The 24121-nt window shown below is 42.2% G+C and overlaps 1 long non-coding RNA gene across 1 annotated transcript; it reads right to left on the reverse strand.

Moving 5' to 3' along the window:
• Positions 1–8962: 8962 nt before the first annotated feature.
• On the reverse strand, positions 8963–13028 carry LOC128109407 (uncharacterized). The gene is made up of 2 exons (XR_008217811.1): positions 12616–13028; positions 8963–12508 (listed from the first exon to the last, which is right to left on the reverse strand). It is a non-coding gene; the product is annotated as an uncharacterized LOC128109407 (long non-coding RNA).
• Positions 13029–24121: the final 11093 nt, after the last annotated feature.

Here is a 24121-nt window from a genome sequence, read left to right on the forward strand (position 1 = left end):
TATCTTCTCACGGTGTGCTACAATTAAAATCATTTAGTTGTTTTACATTTAGAATAGAAGCCAACTCACCTTCAAATATACACAAATGGTCACGTGTGTTCTCATGTGGTACGTGTGTGCATACATACACATGTATAGGCACACAGACACATAGAGACACACATTTAAGGGAACCTGCCTTTTGAGAGGCAGAGGACTAGGCTAGGAGGAAAATACAGAAATAAAAGATATTATTCCTATCTTTTAAGAACATTTGCAGGGCTGGGTAAGGGTTCAATTTGAAATCTTTACACATTCAGGGATCTAAATATCTGGTCTTAAATTTTCCTTTTTAATTTTATCACCAATTGAGTCTTAAGTTCTTTGTTGGGATCCAAAACTTCCATTTGTTCCCTTACAGTATACTTAATGCACACACACGTTTCTTACTTATTGTCCTTTTCCTTTCCTTCTTTCCTCTCTTAAGGCTTTTAAAAAGCATACTCGGTTGTCTCAGTCCTAGTCCACAAGATGCTATTCTTCATTTTGGAGTAGTAATCTGCTATAGAAAATAAAAAGTTTCTAGGACCATTTATCTACATGTAACTTACATTTTAAAAATTCTCCTCGTATGGGTACTATTTGTGAGGTTTACCTGAGCATCTTTTTGGTCAACTGTGACTTGTTTTGTGTTCACTAAGTTGTATGTCACTATAATGTGTCATCATCATCATCCAGGTTTCCCAGCAGATGCCTCTGATGAATTGTCATTCATGGGGTTTGCTCCTCGCTAACCGCACTGCAGTCTGAGTTTTTTCTGGACCAATCCCCAGGAGCTGATCTGCTTAACAGGCTGAGGCTTTTATCTCCTCTACCCTTCCGTAATTTCTATTTTTTTAATAGTCTCTATTAAATTAGACTATGGACAAGATCAGTGTATTCTAGGATGTTTTACAAATACATATTGGTGAAATATCACCTTTTATGACAAATATACTTGTCTTTTAAACTAATAACAAGGCTTTCAACCTTGAAAACTTCTTAAAACTATTAGGAAATTTGAACTATAACATTCTCTACAAAAACTGATTCAGAACTTAAAATAACTAACAATGGGTGATAATAAAAGTACAAATTAAAAGATACAGCCTTTACTGTAAAGAAAAAGAGTGAGGCTAATCCCAAGCACTCAGGAAGCAGAGAGACAGGCAGATCTCTGTGGGTTCGAGGCCAGCCTGGTCTACAGGGAAAGTTCCAGGACAGCCAGGACTACACAGAGGAACCCTGTCTCAAAACCAACCAACCAACCAACCAACCAAACAAACAAACAAACAAAAAACAGTGAAGAAACTGAGTTATGAAACAGCTCTTGGTGCTGAACTATGCTGGTCATTTTATTGATATTCTGTAGCCCATCAATTTCAACAGCTTCTGGGCTGGTTGGCAAGACAGGATATTTGAGGAGACAGGAGTGCTGAAATTCTACAATGGCAACTAAATGTGCAATCATAACTATGCCAGATTTATTTTTGCCATAACCACACCAGTATTTTCAGTTTTCTTACATCATAGGTTACTCTGTGTTCAAAAAACAAAACAAAACAAAACAAAACAAAATAAAAACAAACAAAAAATCAAAGACCACCTAAAACCTACCCTCCCATCTATCTGTTGGCCCTGGAAGGCTGGCATTTGTTCACAGGAAGTACTTATACACGTCACTATACACTTGGTGATACATTTTCCACATTTAGTAAATTAACTTGATAAATTATTTAGAAAGGACAATTTATACAAGAGAAAAGAAAAGGCTAAATATTCTTACCAGTGTAAATTACAAATAGTGAAAAATAATAGTTTACTAATGACTATCATCATTCATTCTACTTACAAATTGGAGATAACTTCAGATTGATTGAGTGAGAAGGAACAAAACACAGTACATTCTATCAGGAATGAATAATCTAGAACAAATAAATTTCTCTTTTCATAAGTGCCGTATTACATCCCCCTTCCGAATTTTCTAAAAGTTCATAAAAATCATTATTTTTACATACAAATACAAAGTCATAAATTTGATTGGGGATGTAGCTCAGAGGTTAATCACTTGCTTAATACATGTGGAGGCTTGGATTCAACTCCTAGTACTACAAGCTATAGTAGTAAATTATAAACTCACAAAATTATTTGAGAACCCAGACTCTAGGCTAACTTATTTCCCAATATAGTAATCAGCAGCATCACACCCAACATAGCCCTTCAGCTATTGTTCATAGAGCTTTAAGCTCAGTATTTACTGCGATACTGAATTTTGGGGAAAGTTTTCACGTTGGCCAAACTCCTTCTCAAGACCTGTTTACATTCCAGTTTTCCTCCATGTTCACTTTCACCAAGGCGGGTACCAGATTGGAGTGCTAGTTGCTTTGTTTGGTGCTCCTTTAGTTTCCTGGACTTGTCTTTTTAAAAGCTTGATGGAGGAGCCGGGCAGCTGGGATAGCTTCTGCAGCACGTTGGTCTTACACGTTTCATTCCGAGCATTAATTTTCTCATAATATAGTCAAACTGACTGTTTGTAGTAGTTACTTAATACTAAAGCCTAGATCAATCTTGTGGGCAGTGAAGAATCGTGAGGTTATTTCATGCAAAATATTCATATCCAACACAAATGTAGAAGGTATGTGTTTTAAAACTTTACAAGAGTGTTTTGTTGGCTTCCTTTCAGGTTGCAAATTATTTTCTCAGTAGTCTAGAATCAGCCTTGGCATCACTTTTCTCCAGGGCATCCTTAGGAACTGCTGCTGCCCAAGTTGAAATGTTCATTCTGTTTACTTCAATCCTCTGCCCTAAAAGCAATCCAGACAGGTCATCCAAAGTCCTGTGCAACAAAACACTTCAGTGGCTCCCAAGTGCTGAGGGAGAGAGCTGGGCAGTGTTGAAGGAACATTGGCCAAATAGTCAACAGTCCTATTTTCTATCTGAGCTCTGAAACTTTTGGTTGATGGATTGGCACATCACAGAGACTCGGTTTCCTTATCTGTGTTAAAAGTGGACACCAAACACAGAAAAGCAGGATCACGTGCTTGATCTCACAAGAGAAAGCTACAAATACCGCCAGCTTGAATGCTGTAGACTAGCAATCTGTAGAAGCTGGGGAGGTAGAAGACGAATAAAGGGGGTTGGATAGCAAGTCCCAAAGCAGAGACTGAGTGTAGTTTGTAGCAGACCATTCCATATATTATGGAGATCTAGAAGTGAGGATTCCAAAGGCTCCAAACAAACATAAGGAATAAGAGGGAAATGTTAATTGCCTTAATTTCATCAGTGTAAGATGGGTACATGTATTGCAATATCACACTGGGCCCCATTAATGTGAATAGCTACCCAGTGGGTACTCAGTTTCAGGTAAATAGGAGAAGTTCTGGATATTACTGCATGGTAGGGTGACCATAGATAGTCATAGTGAAATATAAAAATACACACAGCTAATATGTTTTATCAAAAAATAAGATAGGAAAAATAGTTCATACATCAAATGTAAAGACTTGGGGGGAATTTAGAGAAGATGGTGCACGAGGTTTTTAAGGCCAATAAGATGAAGAGGTTTTTAAAATGGATTTTTTTTAGCTTAATATACAAAGTACTGGGTTTTCACCATGGCGTCTTCATCCATGTGTGTTATTATGCTTTGTTCTCAGTTGTTCCCCTTCCCCAGCACCCTCCACCATCCCTGTTCCCCATGCACTTTGTTCCTTTATTCCCCCAATTAGTCTCAAGTTCTGATTTCTTAGTACATGTATTCCATCACCCTCTAAAGACCTCCCCGCACAGGAGTTCTATCTCCCTTCTCACACTCCTCTTGCTAGTCTCATGACCTCCTCACACATGTATACATATGTAATTTTAAATTTAGGTTCTGCACAAGAGAAAGCATAGTTTGTCTTTCTAAATCTGGCTTATTTTGCTTAACATATGATTTTTAAATGACATCCATTTTCCTGAAAAAAAAAATCATGATTTCGTTTTTATTTATTGCTGCATAAGATTCTATTGTATCCATTTTCTTTATCCATTCATTTGTTGACAAATATCTAGGCTGGTTCTATATAATGGATATTGTGAATAGCACAGCATAAAATGTACGCCCTTGGGTATTGTCTGTGTGTGTGTGTGTGTGTGTGTGTGTGTGTGTGTGTGTGTGTGTGTACTCTTGTGCCCACATGTGTGCCACAGTATGCATGTGGAAGCTAGAAGACAGCTTGTAGGAGTCAGTTTTCTCCTTCTACCGTGTGGGCTCTGGGGACTGAACTCAGGTCTTAGGCTTGACAGCAGGTGCAGTTACCTGATGAACCATCCCATTGGCCCCCAAATATAGGTTGTGTGACACATAGAATGTAGAGCCCTGATCTTGTTTTTCTCTTGCTTTTTCATTTCCTTGAATTTGGGATCCCAATTCAAGGCCAGATTCAAGTGTGATATCATTCACAAAACCTTGATTTTCATGGTCCAATTTGATTTCCCCCATCATGTTTCCTATAGAAGTAGTTCTGTATCCTTGATATTTCAATTTCTCCTCTGTGTTGTGCTCTGGATAGTATTATTTCTAGCTGTTTAACCATCTTGATAGATAGGTACTGTGTGCTGTATGCGTTTATATCACCACAGTAATCAGTTAAAGTTTGTTATTATCCCCACTCTTATAAGTGACTCAAGCAAGACAGAGAGAGGAAGCCATTTGCTGAGCTCATGTTATCTTTGAAATGGCAGGAAGATCCTTGTCTGCCTGACTTCCAATCTCAGGCTCTTGGTGCAGCCCAGGCTTCTCCGCTCTGTCTTAAGGACTCTCAAGAAATACTTGTTGCATGAGTAAGCAGGAACCTCTATCTTCCTCAGCCTTCCTCCCCCTTTAGTTCCCTACTACAGAACTGGCCCTGTCTTCACTTGGGAATTGTGAAGTGTGTTGTCATCAGAAGACGCAGTTTACAGTGTCCATGTTGACCGGCTTTTGTTACTGAGAATGTTATGGTAACTTTGTATTTTTTTTTCTTCTTCCCTAAGGCTTTCATGATGCTCACAACACCAGTTAGATGGGTCTTGATGATCAGAATAAATCCATAGTGTCACCTCCTCACTGTTTCCTCTCACTTCTGCGATGTGACCTTCAGTATTACATATCCAATTATGATGAAAGCCACCCTGAAGTCCTCTGCTGTTGAAACAATGCTTAGTGTACACTTGGCATGGGACTCTGGGCTTGGGCCTCCACTCTGCTGGCTTGTTTACCTTGGCCTGGCTCTTCTGAGTTGGATCTTTTCCTAATTACCCTTGCTTCTGGCTTCCTACCAGTCCCTTGCCATCAGGTAGCCAGATGCAGGATTCAGTCCAGCTTGGTTTTAGGGCACATATCACCCTATCCTTTGACAAATTAACTTCTAGTTTTTTAATCTACCCCTAATAAACATGATCATGTCTGTAATGGTTCTTTGACTTATTAGTACAGTGTCTAAAATTGACATTTATTAAGTGTTTATACCGTGACAAGCACTGAACTAAAGTTCTTAAATATATTACTTTTTTTTAAATCTCTGAGTGCTGAAAGTATTTTCATTTGACAGATGAGAACAGGAATCTTGTAAACGTCAGATGAGGGGACAGGGCTTGACACTATATCTGCCTAGTACCAGGGTATATATAGTCCCTGGTGTCTTTTCTTACCTAGGAGCAGATCATGAATTGGCAGTTGTACCTGTGTTATTAAAATTCGATTATCTTGGGCTTGGAGAGATGGCTTGGTGATTAGGAGTGCTTGCTGCTCGTGCCGAGGACCCAGGTTCAGTTCCCAGAACCCACATGGCAGCTCACAATCATATACAACTCCATTTCCAGGGGATCTAGAGCCTTCCTCCTGGACTCTGCAAGCAGCAGGCATGCACACAGTGCACATACATGCATGCATGCATACAAAAACATTTATACACATAAAATAAAAATAAATATGTCTTTTAAAGGAGCAAAAATAACTTATTTTATATTATATTTTTGTTTATTTTTTGTGATTCTGAGGATGAAACCTGGGGACTCTTGCCTGTTAGACAAATGCTCCACTACTGAGCTTGTTCAATTATACAGGTGAATATATATGTGAATTGTTACATAGGTGGTCTTTTATTTTTCTTATTTCAACAAAAGTTGGAGAACTGACCAATAACCTATTAAAAAAAACCTTGCAGTTATTTTTTATCATTGGGTTTTAATATTCATAAGGCACCAACATTAATCATGAATTTTATAATCATGAGTAGAGAACATTGTCTAAAGTGCTTTTCATGTATTGTTTCACTGAGCATCTCAGGAATCCAGTGAAGCAGTATTGCTCTCCCCCCAAGTCTCTTCTTATGGATGTGGAATATAGAGCGACAGAGATCTTTCACTCTTGACCCTTGAGCTAACTGCACCTGCTTTAGGTCGTCAGAAGAACTCTTTGACTATGATGTAATATTGCGTGTGTATTTAAATTATAATTCATGGGACAATGGATTAATTATGTTCAAAATTCTGGAGAGAGGGCTCAGCAGTTAAGAGTACTTGCTGCTCTCCCAGAGGAACCAGTTTGGTTCCCAGAACCCTCATGGTGACTCACAATCATTTGTACCTCTAGTTCCAAGGGATCTGATATTTTCTTCTGGCCTCTGCGGGCACCAGAAACACATAGTACACATACATACATGGAGGCATACATATACATAAAATAAAGTAAATCTTTAAAAGTCTTATCTCTCAGAACTCACTTTTACATTTGATCAATGATCACAATCCAACTTTACTTCTATTTTTTATATTTTCCCCTCCTCTTCTTTTATTCATACTTTCAAAATTGTATTCATATCAGAATCATTTTGCAAATAAAGTGAAAAGGAAATCAACTCTTTTATTCTGTAAGCATTTGCAGATTATGTAATATTAGCAAGCATTTCTTTCACCTGCGGGAAAAGAAAACTATATACACTTCCTGATCTCAATACTTTAATGATATTGGGAATCAGACCATTGCATTTTAAATTTATTTATGCAATGGGAAACAGATTCAGTGTCAGAGAAACTTAGTAAGAAAGGATGACTGAGTTGATATTGCTTCAGTAAAGATTTTAAGACAAAAATTCAAATGCAAATAGAATTTTTGGCAAGTAAAGGGAATTGGAGTCGCCAGGGGTCAAAGAGGAGGGAAATGGAACCCGGACAAAAAAGGAAGGTGTGTCAAGGCAGCTACCACTGCGCATTGGGAATTTCCCACTGGGGGATCTGGGAGAGTTACTACTGATCGAAAGGTAGGGAGTTGGACTATTTATACGTCAGCTTCCACCAGTCATGGATTGAAGTTGCTCCTGGGGACATCATTCAGGTCAGTTTAAGTTTGTTCCATGATAGACAACAAGTGTCCTTGGCAGACAAATGCAGCTTGCTCACAGAAAGCTTGAGTGTCCCGGAGTACGAAGAGCTAGGAATATGGACCGGACTTTACAGCCTCTGCGGCAGGGGTGTACTTAAGTCCTCAGGCCAGAGGCTTGAGGAAAGTTCTGTTAAAGATGTTTCCTGAGTAAGCTCTCGATGATAACAATGTTCCCCTAAGTATGAGTGGTGGAGTTGTGAACTTTTGTTCCAGGTAGAGAGAACAGCATGTGCAAGTCAGAGAAGCATGAGAGAACAAAGATTCGAGACACTTAAAGTTATCGAAACCCGAGGGGTAGCCCAAGGACATGAAGCGAGGGAGCTAGGTTTGGGCTCTGCCAGGCTGAGTTCTTTTCCTGTGGGAGATGGGGAACCACACTGGAGATTTTTGAACAAGGAAAGGAGATGTTCATATTCACAGTTTTAAGATCGCTTTGGCTAGAGTAGCGGGAATTGAATAAAGGAGTTGAAATAAAGGCAGGGAGACTTTGAAAAGGACTCAAGCAAGATGGAAATTTGTGTGCTAAAGCAACAGCACTCTGTGACTGGTTTACAAAGGAGGTTAAGACGGGCTGCGTGTGGTCGGAGAGGAATCAGGGTGCCTCTGGGACTCTGCAGTGGGTGACGATGTGTGGACATGTTCGAAACCACAGGAAGCTGGGCAAGACAGGGATGAGAGGGAGGAAGGAAATCGACCCGGCCTCTGTGCGACCCGGCCTCCGTGCGGCCAGCAAACGCATGCGCAAGAGTGGCTGTCTACACAAGCGCATAGGAGAAGAGGGGCCAGGAAGGAGTTAAGTGTAAGGTGCCTGCCAATCAACAGAGGGAAAGTTTTACAGGCTGAAGGACACAAGGATCTCAGGTTTCTCGAAGGGTCACTGAATGGTCTTCTAACGGTTTCTCTTCCCATTAGGAAATGTAGCTCAACATTCCTAGAATTGTAGCTCTGGTGATTTCTGAAAATAGAAGACAAAGAGTTGGAACCAAAGAAAACACATTAAAAAGATCTTTAGAAATTCCAGTTTCCTATCGCTGGTGCTTTGGAGGCTGCAGTAACTTGGCATTATTTAAATTCAGCTTCCCCTGCATTTTGCTTGGAATGGTGATCTTTTGTGTAAAAAAAAAAAAAAAAAAAAAAAAAAAAGATGGCGTAGCCCGTAGTGCTAAAAGTGACTTCCTTAAAAGATGACTCTCAAAAAATAAATGTTCTTTAACTGTCGCTCAGTCTATAAGGAGTTGAGGCATCTAGGATGGAAAATAGAAACACATGATACCCAGCCTCCCTTTTTAGTTCATAAGAAAATGTGCCAGGATTTCTGTCATTGCCTAGAATTATTAGAGCCACAGGTTTATCTAGTCACCTCAGACTGGAGGTGGCCTCTTGGAGAACCCACAGTTATCGAGACTAAATAATTTAGTTTTTTTTTTTTTCAGGTGTACTATGGTGTGAAAACAATTGGGAAAGCATTTTCTAAACACATACTTGAAGTTAATAATTATTAACAAGTGACTGTTGAAATCATACTACATAACAAATACACAATGTTGACATTTTTATTGTGTACACACAAGAGAAAGCTACAAATTGACAGCAGTCAATTAAATACTATGAATAGGAATAAGATAAAACTTTTTTTTTTAGGACAAGTTTCTCTGTGTAACCCTGTCTGTCCTGGAACTGTGTCTATAGACCAGGCTGAGCTTGAACTCAGAGATCCGCTTTCCTCTGCCTCCAGAGTGCTGGGATTAAAGTTAAGTCATGCACCACCATCACCACCACCACCATGTAGGGTGGGGGAACACTTCTTAAGGGATCCCACTCTCCCTGCCCCCACCCATTTGGGTACATTTTGAACATATTTTTATGTAAACACAAAACATAAGGAGAGAAACATCTCTGATATTTGATGTTTTCTGTAACTGTTCAAAGAGTCTTCAAATAAAACCTTTATTGAAATGTCCAGTGGATGAAGGAATAAGAGAATCTGAGACCTAAGTTATCAATATACTCATTGAGTAAATACGATAATCTGACTAAGTCTTAACTCCAAGGTAAGTAGTAGCACAGTTGTTGGGTGCATGAATAACAAAGCACCTTTCCCGTTTAAGAGAATGCTGTCACTTCAGGGAATGCTCATGGAAGTAGCTGTGATCTTGAGATAGACACACTGTGCTCACAGGCACAGGTACAGAGTGTTGCTGGAACACAGAAGACGTCAGAAACCAGGAAGCCAAAAACTGAGGAAAAATAGGAGCTTTCTCTTGCTCCTTTATTCCAAGTCTGTGACTTGATGCTGCTCCTCCTCCTCCTCCTTTTTCTTTTTCTTTTGATTTCATTTGAATCGAGAACAAAGTTTATACTCCAAATGTTCCACGAGCCCAGTATCAGGCAAAACATATCAGTGTGTGAACACGGGCCTCTCACTGCAAAGGCTTGTTCTACCATCCTTTTTCTGGGAACTGCTGAATGATCTCACTGTCCATAAAGTTACAGAAGTAGACCCTTGGGAATAATTCTTTAAAATGTAACTCCAGCTCCTACCCAAGGAGAATCACATGGTCCCAGCTCAGAGTCTCTTTCCTAGAACTCTGGAACTGAGTCCCAGAGAGTGGGACTAGTTACTTTTAGGAGAGGCACCCTTGCCTGCTTAGGAGCTGCACAAAGGCTTGCTATGCAGTATAGACTTAAAATAGAAGAAAGAGTCGTAGACAAAGAGAAGAATCTCATCCACAGGCATGAGCAGCAACAGCGGATGGGAAATCCCAGGGACCTTGCGCTCTGCCCTAGATCTTACAGAAGTTTTGTAGCTTTCACATCTTCCAGCCAAGGATTATTTGCAGGTTTTCCACACAGTTCACACTAGTCAGAACCCTGTCTGCGCAGTTTTTTCACACACAATCTCAAACTGTAGTGAAGGCCTGTTGTTTGCCTCCTTGGAATTCCTTCTTGATTCCCTGTCACCCACATTCCCCCTTTCTATCAGCCCTGAGTTACTTGATTCTATGGCACTTCAAGAATCTTAAGTATTCTGAAGGTGAGGAGGGTGGAACTGACTTCATCGCCAGGTCTAAATAAGCCTCCTCTTGGCTGATGGCGGCAAAGCCTTTGCTCTTTGTTCCTGGTGGCTGAGTTGAAGGTGGGCCCAGCAACTACTTCCCCGGCCCCCAGTCCCCTTAAGTGGATAAGAGGAGGAGGTGCTGGGAGATTCTGGGAAACCTCATCTGCTCTACTTTGGGGCAACAGTTGAGAGAAGTTCCCTTTTCTTCAGCTAGTGTGGCATGGGAACCTGAGGTCTGGAGCTTCCCCACAGGGAAGGGCTCAGCGAACTAGGCTGGTGCAGGGGAAGAGATTTGCGGGGTGCAAGGGAAGAGAGTTGCGGGGTGCAGGGGAAGAGAGTTGCGGGGGCAGCCAGGTGGATCCAATCAGGACTGAAGGCCACCCTGATTTTGTACATGCGTGTCCCCTCTGCTGTGTGTTCCTTTTCTTTGTTTGAGCCTCTGCCTCGGATTTGCCTTTATCACTCAGCCAAGCATCGTAACCAGCAGAATTCACCATGTTTTCCTCTTTGCTGACGTAGCAAGTCCTTAAAATCTTTCTGGTTTATACCTGCCGTCCCTTTTGGGCTGTGTGCAGAGAGGTGCATTCGCTCTGGTCTTTTGAGACTTGTTTTTGACAGACCATGTAACAAATGTGGAACGGAATGTGAGACCAGAGACTAGGATGTGCTCTGTTGGTTAGCAAAATCTTAATTCAGTATTGGTGTCCTTAGGAATGTCCAAAGAATCTCAGAACTCTTTGGTGCTAATTTTTTTTAATATTTGTAACTAATATTTTTAGAGCCTTGATTAAATGATTTGTAATGATCTAGTCACGTCTCCTGAAGCAGGCTACCACTTACTGCACGCATAATTACATCTCAGTTTTAACTTAGCTGTTTATGGTAAAAAGGGAGGATCAGCATGTCTGGGTCTGTTAGCCTGAGACCATAGTGCCCTTCACTGAGTGAGTCCTCCTGTCCAAAGGTTCCAGCTGAGATGCAAGAAGGAATTTCTCCATTAGCCTAAACATGAGCGCCCGGGGCTCTGCTGAAGGCCACAACATGCCCAAGTTTGATACAAATGGAAAGTTCACATTCTGTCTCTTTCGGCCTCTTTCCTCTTCTACCTTCCTTCTTTCTTTCCTCATCTAACATGAGAATGTTTTTTCTGGAAACGTGGATTTCTCTTTCAATCAGGACTGAAGGCCACCCTGATTTTGTACATGAGAAGACCAAAGAGTCAACCGTAAACTATTCAATCAAATCCTGCTCACACTTAACTAATTGCCAGTTAGTGGTGGATGAGACGAGAAACCTAATTTACCTTCTTAGCAGATTTTCTATTTCATGTTTAAGAGATCTGGCTTTTTATGAAGAAGCTATTTGCGCATCTAAACTCAGTGGTCACAGTGTTAGCTGCCTTCTATTTACTTGGAAGATGAGCAAATTTGTGCAAAGGAAGTTTATGCATCTTCCGGACTGTTTGTTCTTTGTCCTAGGAAGATGCTTCTGGCATATTTGGAACCTTTGCTCCTTGACAAGATGTGTTCTCGGAATTATTGGTTAACTGGGGAGGCCTGAGAAACTCAGATAGTGACATTTAGACATCGGACTCTGGGCAATCACTTCTTGCCCTGCTGTAGTCTGCAAGGGTTGTGACTGAAATGTCAAGTGTAGACGGGAATCTCGATACACAATGTTCTTTCTTAGAATACATAAAATGGGAGGTGAACGCAGCTGTCTCAGGCATGGAAATGGGGCTATCACACAGACAGATGTGGTGACTTGCCCGAGGTTACACAACCAGGGAGTGCTACATCAGGAATTCAGTTGCTCCAGTCCTCCCGACCCCATCGTCTACATCTAACCACAAGCATAGTTGAAAAGACTGCTTGGGTTCTTGCTCTGAACCAGGCACAGCTTCACAATGCGGTCACTTGATCGTAACATCCTTTGCTTAACAACGAGATTCTTGAGAGCAGGGTGTGGTTCTGTGCTTCCAGTATGCTGTCTTGATGATTTCTGGTTTAAACAAACCACTGATGGACCTAAGAAAACAGGGGCGCATGTTGTTAGAAATACGGCTCGCGTGAGTGGCTAGGTATTAGGGCGAGGACGTCCTTGTTGGAGTAGAGAGAAATGGAGATTTCATTACCAATAACTGCCCTGCACTGATATGGCACTGGTCCTCATCACGGTGGTCACATTCCACACACAGGCTGTGGTGGAAGCTGGATGCGTTGTTCCTTTCCTCCTGAAAAAAAGTCTCGATTTGTAACTGGGCTCAGCTGTGGGAGCACTGTGCAGTGACTTCTAGGAAGTGACCCCACAGAGTCGCAGCAGGTCCCTCTTTTCTCTTTCTGCAGGGACTGGGGACTGAACAGGTGGGGCTCCTCGAACCACTAAATATCACAGGGAACTTTGGAATGTGGCCCCTCGCTGAGCACATTCTCCTGTCCATCTGCGATGTGAAGGAGCAAAGGCCACGGTGATTCTGTACATGCTTTCCCCGTTGGTCTTTCATTCTTAGCCTTTCATTGGAGCCTTTGGATCATATTCATTTTTTTATCGCCCAGGCACAGCGTCACACCCTACAGTATGCATTCAGAGTGTTAGCATCGGAGGACTTGAAAACCCTGGTTTCAAACTGCACTTGCTTCAAGGTGCATTGCTCTTACATCTTTTGAGAATCTGCTTTGACAGGCCAGCCACAGTAACAAGTGAGGAGCGGAATGTGAGGGATGAGGCCAAAGAATGGGCTGTGATAGGTAACAAGGCAGAAGGAGCAAGTGTCTCCTCAATCTCTGCATCTTTGGGTGTGCGAATGAAAGAAAATTTGCTTTGTTGAAGCCGTGGTTTTAATGACTCATTTCATTTGGTACTCATTCCGTTTGATCCTGAGGTAAGTGCTATGACTGTCTTCATTGGAAGCTGAAGAAAAGGAGGTCATAAAGCCCAAATAACCTTGTCAGGGTCAGATGGCTATTGAGAGTAGAGCTGGGGTTTCACACCCTTCCTGGGCACTCTGCTCTGTTCATACATATAAGAGACTCAAACAAAAAGCCCCCCCTCTGCTCTTACACTCATAGGTAGGCACCCTTCTTTTTGTGTGTGATTATATGTATGTGTGTGTGTGTGTGCACGTATGTTTAAGTGTTCATGTATGTGCAAATATTCATACACGTGTGTATACCTGTCTCTGGAGGCCAGAGGTTGATGTTCGGCATCTTCCTCAATTGCTCTTCACCGTATTTTTTGAGACAAGGTCTTTGAGTGAACCTGGAGCTCATTGATTTTTGTGAGACCAGCGGTCCAACAAGCCTCAGGGATCTTCCTGACCCTCTTCCCCACCCCATTGCTGGAACTGCAGACACGCCCGTGTCCAGCTTTACAGAAGTGCCGGGGAATCCAATTCGGGGTCTATTGTTTGTACAAGTAGTTTACCAATTGAGCCATCTCCCCAGCCCTCTAGGACTTCTTTCTAATAGACTAAGTGATAGGTATAACCTGTTAGTGACCTATGAAATAAAGGCAGATAGCTCAGTACATAGCCATTGTTACAATCAGAAATCTAACGGACAACACAGAGTATTTTATTTGGGATGTAGTTTTACATCAGGCCACTAAAAATCCTAATCAGAACTGACTTGAACAAGCAGGAATTTATTAGTTCATATATCAAAGACGAGTGAGAGCTGGGGTGGTCCCGTGGGTTGGTTGGCTCTGCAGTCGAGTGAGCACGGGTCTTTTTCACCTCTGTGGGCGTGACTCACAGCCGAAGCATCGGCTGGTGCTGAGCCTAAAGAGGGTCAAACAACTTACAGACGTGGGTTCTTCATGGTAGGATGCACAGGCACAAACACAGCCTTGGTGTTTGCCCAAGGCTTGGACAGCTGGCTCTGTGAGTTCCACGTGTTGGGCCACGATGGATGAGGGGGAGACTTGGTCTGCTGTATAAAGCGGTACGGACACCACTGGGTCTCCAGAAGTGATACTTCCTACCCCCACTTCCCCATGAAGCCACGCCTTAGATGCAGCGAACTTTTGCCTCCATGCCAGGAGGAGGGAGAAAAAGAGCTTCCCCTCCTATTTGCATTTTGCAGAGACAGGTTCTTGTCTTCCTTTTAAAACTGAGGTGAGATTTTTTTTTTCCCTCAGAAATTTCTTGTCAGCCTTCCCCTGTCACTTAGCAACTATAGATGTCGTCTGAAAGGGACATGGATATGGAAATGACAATTGGAGCCTTCAGAGTGGGCGTGATGCAGAGCTACGTGCTGGCTAACAAAGTAGTGATATTCGAATATGGACCCTTCTTCTATGACAGACACCAAGCCGTCTGCACTGGATCCCTCCCTTCGCCAAGCTGGACCCGCTGCACCCCTGGCGCCTATGTTCAGGTCACCTGATTAATAACCAGATGTGACAATAGAGAGGGAGTGGCCAGGGAGAGTCAGGTCCTAACTTAAGAGCATCTTAGAACTGCAAGGGTGAAATCTTTTCACAGACTGGGGTCCAGAGCTCTAGTGATGTGTCTGCTAGGATAGGTTACTAACAGACTGGGTCCATCATGTCCCGCATCCTAAGTACTCTTAACATGGCTTAACACGACATTAGAGTGTATGGACAACATAAATTATCATTATCAACTTGAACTGCTAGGTTTTTGCATGTGGGTGACTTCTCGTACACACCCCCAGTGGGCTAAAAGTCGAGAAGAAGCAAAGAAAGGAGACTAAACAGGTGAAGTCAGAATGTTACCAGAAGATTAGAGTGTGGCTTGTGCCCATTTTTGAGTAAGACCTTTTTTTTTTTCTATTTTAAAGCTCTAGGGCACATCAACATGTCAGCTCATGATGGAGGCTCCACAGCCATGAAGATATTCACCAAAAGAGACGGTGCTGTGAGGAGGAGAGTGGCCTGTCTGGGCTGCTTGTCCTCTGTGTCTGAGAAGTCATGAGGTGCAATGGGTATTGTGACTCCCTGACCCTGACAAGGGACACTGCCTGCTTTCTCCAGGACTGCCCCAGGGCAGAGTGCTGCTCAGTAAGCCCAGTAAAATTCATCCTTGTGTTCTTTTTTTTGAAATGGGGAATGGTATGTTGGTAGAGGCTGAAGTCTGTGCTATGTCTGTAAGAAAGATGATGAAATATGGAGGAACAGTTCTCTAGTGGCCTCCAGAAAGCCCCCTGATTACTGTGCTCAGAGACAGCCACTGGGGAGAGAAGTGAAATCTCTCTTCTTCCTCCTTGCCAGATAGTTTTCTTCATTTCACGTTTGCAAGCCGCCCTAAACCAGGTCTCTGAGTGTCACAATAGCAGGGTTTTCTCTTAGAATCTGACTGAGTTGAAATATGCTGGAAAGGTTATCTGACTCAGAATTCTTCAGAGAATTGTTTAAGAGAAAAGGAATTCCTGCCACTGACTTGAAGGTCTGTTGACATCTCAGTCCTCATTGTACTTTTAATTCAGGTACAGATGAATCCAACATCCTGCCAAAGCTTGTACCCTTTCCTATTAGGGGATTGATCTATGTGGTCTCTGTCATCTACTTCTTCTCTGACTCAGGAAAGAGAGGAAGAGGGAGAGAGAGAGGAGAGAGAGAAAAGACAGAGAGGAGAGGAGAGAGGAGAGGGGAGAGGAGAGGGGAGAGAGAGAGAGAGAGAGAGAGAGAGAGAGAGAGAGCAAGCGAGAGTGAGCGAACTTATTTAGGGTGAAACAAATCCATTGGAAAGTTAGTCTCTAGGCAACCACTATTGCATGTGTCATGAATTTATGCAAATTGGCACTTATTACTCTATAATGCCAACAAAAAAGTAAAATGAGGTTTGATGAAGAACTTGAAAAACAGACTCTGTTGAATACTAGAGTCCATTTAGGGTTGCTTGTATGCATGTGAGTTTAGGGCTGACCACTTGGGGTTGGATAAGCTAACAGGACACTCCTCCCCAAAGAAAACTCCTTGTCCCAGCAACCACCGATTGCCAGTAGCTCTTCCTTTAGGAATTGGGACCTTGTGGAATTTCTGTCATACATGTTGGCATGCCAGCCAGTGTTGTCCTTATGGAAATGTTTGGCAACTGAGATTCTAAAAGACACTATCTCCTCATAGCAGGCATACTGGTCCTCTGGCTCTTTCGGTCTTTTCACCCATTCCTCTTAGGTTTCCCATGAGCCTTTGGGTGTGTGGGGTTATGTTGTAGTTGTATCAGTTTTGGTTGGGCCCATGGTCAATACCCTTTGCATTTTGACTAGCGATCTCTGTAGTAGTCTTCTGCTTCAAGAACGCAGCATCTTTGATGAAGGTTGAGAGCTACAGTCTACCTATGGGAATACAGCTAAGTATTTAGAATATAGTTGGAAGTTATCTTGGTTTAGGAAAGCGGCAGTGGCAGTTTCTCTTCTAGGCTCTGTGACCCCTTCAGCCATGGGTAGTTAGCTAAATTCCCAGTACCAGGAGTGAATTCAATCCTATTGAAGCCGAACCCAAGTCCAATTAGATGGCTGTCAGTGACCCCCAGGATCTAAGTGTGGCCATTGCACCACTGGAGATATCCTGCTAGGCCAGTCATTGTGGTTTGTAGGCTTTACAGCTGGGTAGGACTAATGATTGATATTTTTCTCCCCTCGGCAGATTGTATATGGCTTTCCTGTACTGAAGAGCTAGTCCTCAGGGAGGAGGCTTCCAAGTCATTTCTAGCATAATTTCTCTAAGTCCTGTGTCTGAAGTGTGCAACGCCTTCACAATGGTGTCCTGCCTTCAAGTACTTGGAGGCAGCCAATGGCAATAACAGTAGCCTATATTGTTGAGGGGGGTCTCTTGGACTACCCTTTCCAATACCGCAAAGGGAGCCTGCCTATGCCTGGTACTGAAGGTTTTGTTAAATAGTCTATGGCCCTTTGGGGGAACATTATCACTATGTGGAACAAACTCTTTGAAAGCATAGGTCAGCTCTATCTCTGTGTAAGCTAACTGGGCATCTATGGGATCACTCATTGTTGTCAATCACCAGTGAAACATCTTGGAATTTAGATACACTCAGGTTAGCTCTCTTATTTTTAAGACTTTGATAAAGCCTTCTTACAGCCATATGCTTAGGGAATTTTGCAAAAGTGAAACTGAGGACGCTATTTACATTCCTGTCTTAACCCTCTGGATAACTTGGATGTCCCTATGGAGAAGGGACCTTGTAACGTGCTGCCCATGCCCCATACCAACAGCAGTATGTTAGCATTGTCCTAGGTGCCATCTCAGAATTACAGTCAGCAGTTCTTGGGATGGATCCCACTAACCCTCAGGGTAGCCAGCCTTTTGACATGACATTGTCATCTAAAAACTGCATAACTGAGCTGCGAAAATGATTGAAAAAAACCTCATAATGTTTTATGCAAGTTTGCAATTTTGTATTGGGCTGCATTCATGGCAGGAGTGGGATGCAGGAGTGGGATGCAGGAGTGGGATGAAGGAGTGGGATGCAGGAGTGGGATGCAGGAGGCAGATGGTCTTCAGCCTGGCACACCTTGCTGTTGAGCCATCAAATTGTTCATTTGGCTGATGGAAAATTCCATTTTGTTTTTTCAAGAGAAGTAATTTTGAGAAACATAATAATCACCAACGTCTTTTCTTTTTCTTACAAGTCTGATTGTGAACAAGAAACAGGCTTGTTATATCTCATGACCCACAGTCAGCACAGATTCTATTCTTGCCCCTTTCTGGCTTTCCTCATTCCTTAAGATGCCCAGGTGCTCTTTGCAATCACTGCTTCCCACTTTAGGGATCCCCAGGAATGGGTGCTAGTTACTCATGCATGCTACCCCCGAGGCTTGAGACCCACGATTCAGCTTTCATTCCACTCAAATCACAGAGTCAGTGCCCACTCCTTTAGAAACATGAAAAGGTACTTTGAAAAATGACCTGGCACTTGCTGTTGGCTCGGGTATTGACTGGGCTATCCCTTGATGGTGCATGATTGATGGCTTGCTGCCCAGAGCCATGCTTTTGAAAAATGGTGAAACCATCAGGTTGTGAAGGCCATTAAGTCTTTGGAAGGGATTGAGGGGCTCAGCCTGCCCTCTCTCTGCTTCCTGGCTAGAGCTAGTACCTGACGGGTACTCCTGTCATTGGTTTTGGTCATGCTCATCAGAGGCCAACCTGACAAAGCCAACCCCCACCCCACGACACACCAGTCTTGGATTTAAGTCTCTGAAATGAGTGCACTGAATAAACATTTCTTCTTTACAAAGTCAGTTGTTTTGGATATTTCATTTTTTACAATACGAAGCTGAATGTCCTTAAGGCATTCTTCCCATCTCTTCTTGGATTGTATTAAGGTATAACAGAAAGGGGAAAGTTCTTGGCACTTCTGTGTTTTTCTGGTATTTTGCTCAACTACTCCTTTCTTTGTTCATTCATTGAGGAGACTTTAGTGCCAGTATATTCTGCCTAGGTCCTCTGCTGAATTGCCAGAACATAAAAGGAAAATCAAGAGCTCCAACAATAGTTCTTGAAGAATGTGACTGATTACAATGTAGCTTAAAGATCGTCGGCAAAAATCCTGGCTCTATGAAAGGTTCAAGATGAAGAAAGCACATGTACCATCAACGTGTATTTGAAATGTAGGTAGTACTTTTTTTATTAATAAAATTTAATTATAATATGTCTTTTTCACATCCTGTGTCTTGATCCCATTCATTCCCCATCCCTTCACATCAGCCCTCTGCCCTTGCCCCCTGCCTCCACCCTGAATAAAATAAAATTCAAGAGAAAATAAAATGGAGAAAATAAAGTGAGAAAAATAAAAAAAAGGGAAGAAATTAAAAAATCTCATCATGGAAGCTGCAGTGTGACCCAACCAGTCACACCATATACCCCTTTTCCATACATCTCTACTTGCAAGTGTTCACTGCAAAGTCATTGGTTTTGTTTGAGGCACCTGGTCTCCACTTCACAATGCTGGGTCCCCACTAATACTCTTCCTGGACATCCGGATGGTGTCCTGTGTTGTGGAGCTCCTGCAGCTTTGGGTCTGTAGGTCAGGTCCCTTCATGTGCTCCAGTAGATGGGGTGGATGTTGGGGCAGGCCAAGTCATAACCCTGGGTCTGGGCCCGGGCAGCTGTAGGGTTGGTCCACCAGATGGGAAATAGGGATAGCTCTCCCATGGTCACAATTTCGGGGCTTGCTCACCTACATCTGTGCTAACCATGTTGGCTCTATTGTGCTGCCCCGGCAGGGTGCAGGACCTGCTTTCCCAAGTGTTGCAGCTGGTGGGGGTCAAGGCCAGCTCTCTCAACTGCCCCAGGTGTTGATGGGCAGGGAGTGGGGTGGGGGGTGGGGGAGGGTTCCACAGGACAGATGAGTAATGGGGACAGATCTCCCATGCTCACAATTTCGAAGCTGGCTCACTCATACCTGTGCTAACAGGGTTGGTTCTATTGTGCTGCCCTGGCAAGGTGCAGGGCCTGGTCTCAGAAGGGAGTACTTTTAAAGAGATATTTACCAGGATAATAAAAGAGCTGAGTATCAAAGGATAACCAAGAAATTAGCAGGTTACCACATTGAGACAGTGCAGAAAACATGAGTAATACAAGAAGGCAGAGTACACGGGAGAATAGAGAGGACTCCAAATAGTGGGAGCAAAGCTGAGTGTGTATGGATGAGCAGCTGGAATGGCAGAGAGTAAAAGGGAAAAGAGATGCAGACATGGTGAATGGCATTCTCCAAGTTTGTCTGGCTAAATATGAGCATGAAAACATCCTTCTCTGTTGCATAAGCAAAGAATGAGGCTAGAAGAAAAACTTTCATTTGAAATGTTCCCCTCTAGGAGGTATTTGTAGAGTGATCTGGGACCCACTGAGCTGTGGATAATCAACTGAATGGGGTAAACACTTCGCTTCAGGGATTCCTACTCACATGAAGAAGTTAAAATGAAAATCAGCTCAGTGTCTTAGAAGAATGTCTCCCCAGGGTCATACCAACAATGGTCTTGACTTTTCCTACGGTTCATCCTCTTCAGTTTCTCAGTACAGGGAAGCATCATGCTTTCATGTAATACTGAAGAGATCGAATAAAAAGCATGATGCAATGCTATATTTTTTCCCCAGTAATCACTGAAATTACCTTTCCTGGAAGCAGGCAACCTAGTAGCTTGGCTTACAGTATCAATTTGGCATCCTTAAAGAGAATGATTTTGCCAGTTTAGGTTCCATTTATAGAAGAACTGAAGGAAGATGTGATCTTAGATTCTGAATGGATAATCCTGTAATTTGTGACTCAGTACCATCTGATGTCACGAGTCCTATAAAACTTTGTTTGACATTTCTATATGAACTTTAGGTCTCCTTTGGTTATTTTCAGAACATGCCATGGATGGTATCTAGGCTCATCAGAATCATACAATAACTTGTAAAATATAGATAGACTAGTCATACCTGGTCCCTGACAAGCCTGCTTAGCTGCCCAGTGAGATACTACTAAGAATTGTTACTCAGAAAAAATAGGCAACATAAAGTTTACCATATAAAAAAATAGGTATGCATGTACTCTGCCCCTACACAATTAGAGAGGCTTATCCCAGGAAATAACTACATACATTCTGATCATAATAGTGAAAAGATCACCAAGTCTATAAATGTCCAATAACATGACATTTAAAAAAATTATGGCAAGTCATGTGTGATGGTTTGATTACTAAGAGCCCTTATAGGCTCATATATTTGAATGCCTGGTCATAAGGGAGTGGTACTACTACAGAGGGATTAAGAGACGTGGCCTCTTGGGGGTGTGGCCTTGTTGGAAGAAGTATGTCCTTGGGGTTGGGCTTTGTGATTTTAAAAGCCCATGCCAGGCCCAGAGTCTCCCTCTTCATGCTGCCTGCAGCTCTGGATATAGAACTCTCAGCTACTTCTCCAGCACCATGTCTGTCTCTGTACCATCGTGCTCCCTGCCATGATGAAAATGGATTAAATCTCTGAAACTATAATCAAGCTCCAATTCAATGCTTTCCTTTATAAGAGTTTCTGTGGTTGTGGTTTCTCTTCACAGCAATAGAGCATGGACTAAGATATCATGATAGTAGAATCCAATCAAATTTTATAGATAGTGGCAAAAAAAACCCTATTGAGATGAAGAAACCGAGGGATTGTTATTAGAAAAAAATATGTAACAGAATATCAAAGGTGTCGACATTAAAAATTAATAGTGGTTAAATTCCAATGTGGAATCACAGGCAATTATTCTTGAAATTTCTTTGTCTTTCAAGATTTTTTTCCTCAAAAATCTTATATTTAAAAAATTCTATGTATTTTTAAAATGCTACTTTGAAGTCCTTCATAGTATACTATCCTCCCCTTTCATCCCCCATTTTCCATTTCAACTATGCTCATGCCCACTCATAGTATCAAGAATATCTGGCCCCAATCTCTAGGCCCTAAACCCCAAGGCACATCCTGTGCTGCTCTTCCTCCCATCTCAGCCCTAGCAGTGGACCAGCAGGTAATAGTCCCGCAGGCAGGCTGCGCCACCACCGCCCCCAGCCAATTGGACTCTGTAACCTACAAGACCCACTCTGCCACCCAAACCCCATCCTCCCCCTAGCCAACAATCCCTCACAACATGAACAGCACCTATAGACACAAGCATCACCTACACCAGTTGGGAGAGCAGACCCACTCTGCTGCCCAATCCCACCTACCCCAGCATCCTCCCTGTGAACAACCCTCTCCAGCATTATCAGCAGACCCTGTAGGCACAAGCACCACTCACACCAGTTGGAAGAACAGGCACAGCCAAAACCTATACCAGTCAGAAGAACAGACTCCATAGGCACAGGCACAACCCACACCAGTTGGAAGAACAGACCCCATAGGTACAAGGAAAGCCCACACCAGCCAGAAGAACTGGACAATATGCTGGATCTAGGCACCCAAACCCCCACAAACCTCAGCTGAGACAACTCTACTCGATCTGACAACCAGCCAATCATCAGAACCCTAGGCCATTCAGGCCAAAATAAAGGAAACAGACAATAAAGGAACAAAAGACCCATCCAACAAAACCTTCACAAGAATCAACATCTGCACCTATAATTATTCCAAACCTAGATGGGTAAACAGCAGTGTAAGAATACATTCAACAACATAAAGAGCAATATGGCACCACCAGAATCTAGTGGTTCTACAACAGCAAGACCTGAACATCCCAACGCAGATGAAGCAGAAGAAAAAGGCCTTAAAAATAACTTTATGAAGATGATAGAGGCCCTTAAAGAGGAAATGAAAAATTCTCTTAAAGAAATCGAGGAAAAGACAAACAAAAAAATTGGAAGAAATCAATAAATTCCTTAAAGAAAGCCAAGAAAAAAAAGTCAAATAGGTGAAGGAAACAGTTCAAGACTTGAAAATTGAAATAGAGGCAATAAAGAAAACACAAATTGAGGGAATTCTGGAAATGGAAAATCTGGGTAAACAAACAGAACTACAGATGCAAGCATAACCAACAGAATACAAGAGAAAGGGAGAATCTCAGGCATTGAAGATACAATAGAGGAAATATATTCATCGGTCAAAGAAAATGTTAAATCCAAAAAATTCTTAACACAAAGCATCCAGGAAATCTGGGATACCATGAAAGGGCCACACATAAGAATAATAGGGATAGAAGAAGGAAAGGAAGTCAAGCTGAAAGGCACAGAAAATGTATTCAACAAAACTTTCCCAACCTAAAGAAAGACATGCCTATGAAGGTACAAGAAGCTTACAGAACACCAAATAGACTGGACCAAAAAAAACCCAAAAAGTCCCCTAGCCAAATAATAATCAAACCACTAAACGTACAGAATAAAGAAAGAATATTAAGAGCTGCAAAGGAAAAAGGCCAAGTAACATATAAAGGCAAACCTATCAGAGTTACACCGGAAGAGACTCTGAAAGCCAGAAGGTCCTGGACAGGTGTTTTGCAAACACGAGGAGACCATGGATGCCAGCCCAGACTACTATACCCAGCAAAACTGTCAATCCTTATAGATGGAGAAAACAAGATATTCCATGACAAAACCAGACTTAAACAATACCTATCCACAAATCCAGCCCTACAGAAAGTACTAGAAGGAAAACTCCAACCTAAGGAAGTTAGCTGACCCATGAAAACACAGGCAATAGATAATCTCACACATGCAAATTCCAAAGAAAGCAAATATACACACACTACCAACACCTTGAACAAAACAAAAAAATAACAGGAATTAACAATCACTCATCATTAATATCTCTTAATATCAATGGACTCAATTCACCTAAACAAACAAAAAAAAGACATAGGTTAGCAGAATGGATATGAAAACAGGATCCATTCTTCTGCTGCATACAAGAAACACACCTCAACTTCAAATAGACATTACCTCAGAGTAAGGGTTGGGAAAAAATTTTCCAATCAAATAGACCTAAGAAGCAAGCTGGTGTAGCTATCCTAATATCTAACAAAACAGACTTCAAGCTAGTATTAATCAAAAGAGATGGAGAAGGATATTACATATTCATCACAGGAAAAATCCATCAAGATGAAGTCTCAATTCTGAACATTTATGCCCCAAATACAAGTGCACCCACATTTGTAAAAAAAACAAAAAACAAACAAACCAACCAAAAACAAAAAACCAAAAATGAGCAAA

This window comes from Peromyscus californicus, unplaced genomic scaffold, assembly GCF_007827085.1.
Source record: "Peromyscus californicus insignis strain IS unplaced genomic scaffold, ASM782708v3 Scaffold_14__1_contigs__length_90479793_seg_2, whole genome shotgun sequence".
Lineage (NCBI taxonomy): Eukaryota > Metazoa > Chordata > Mammalia > Rodentia > Cricetidae > Peromyscus > Peromyscus californicus.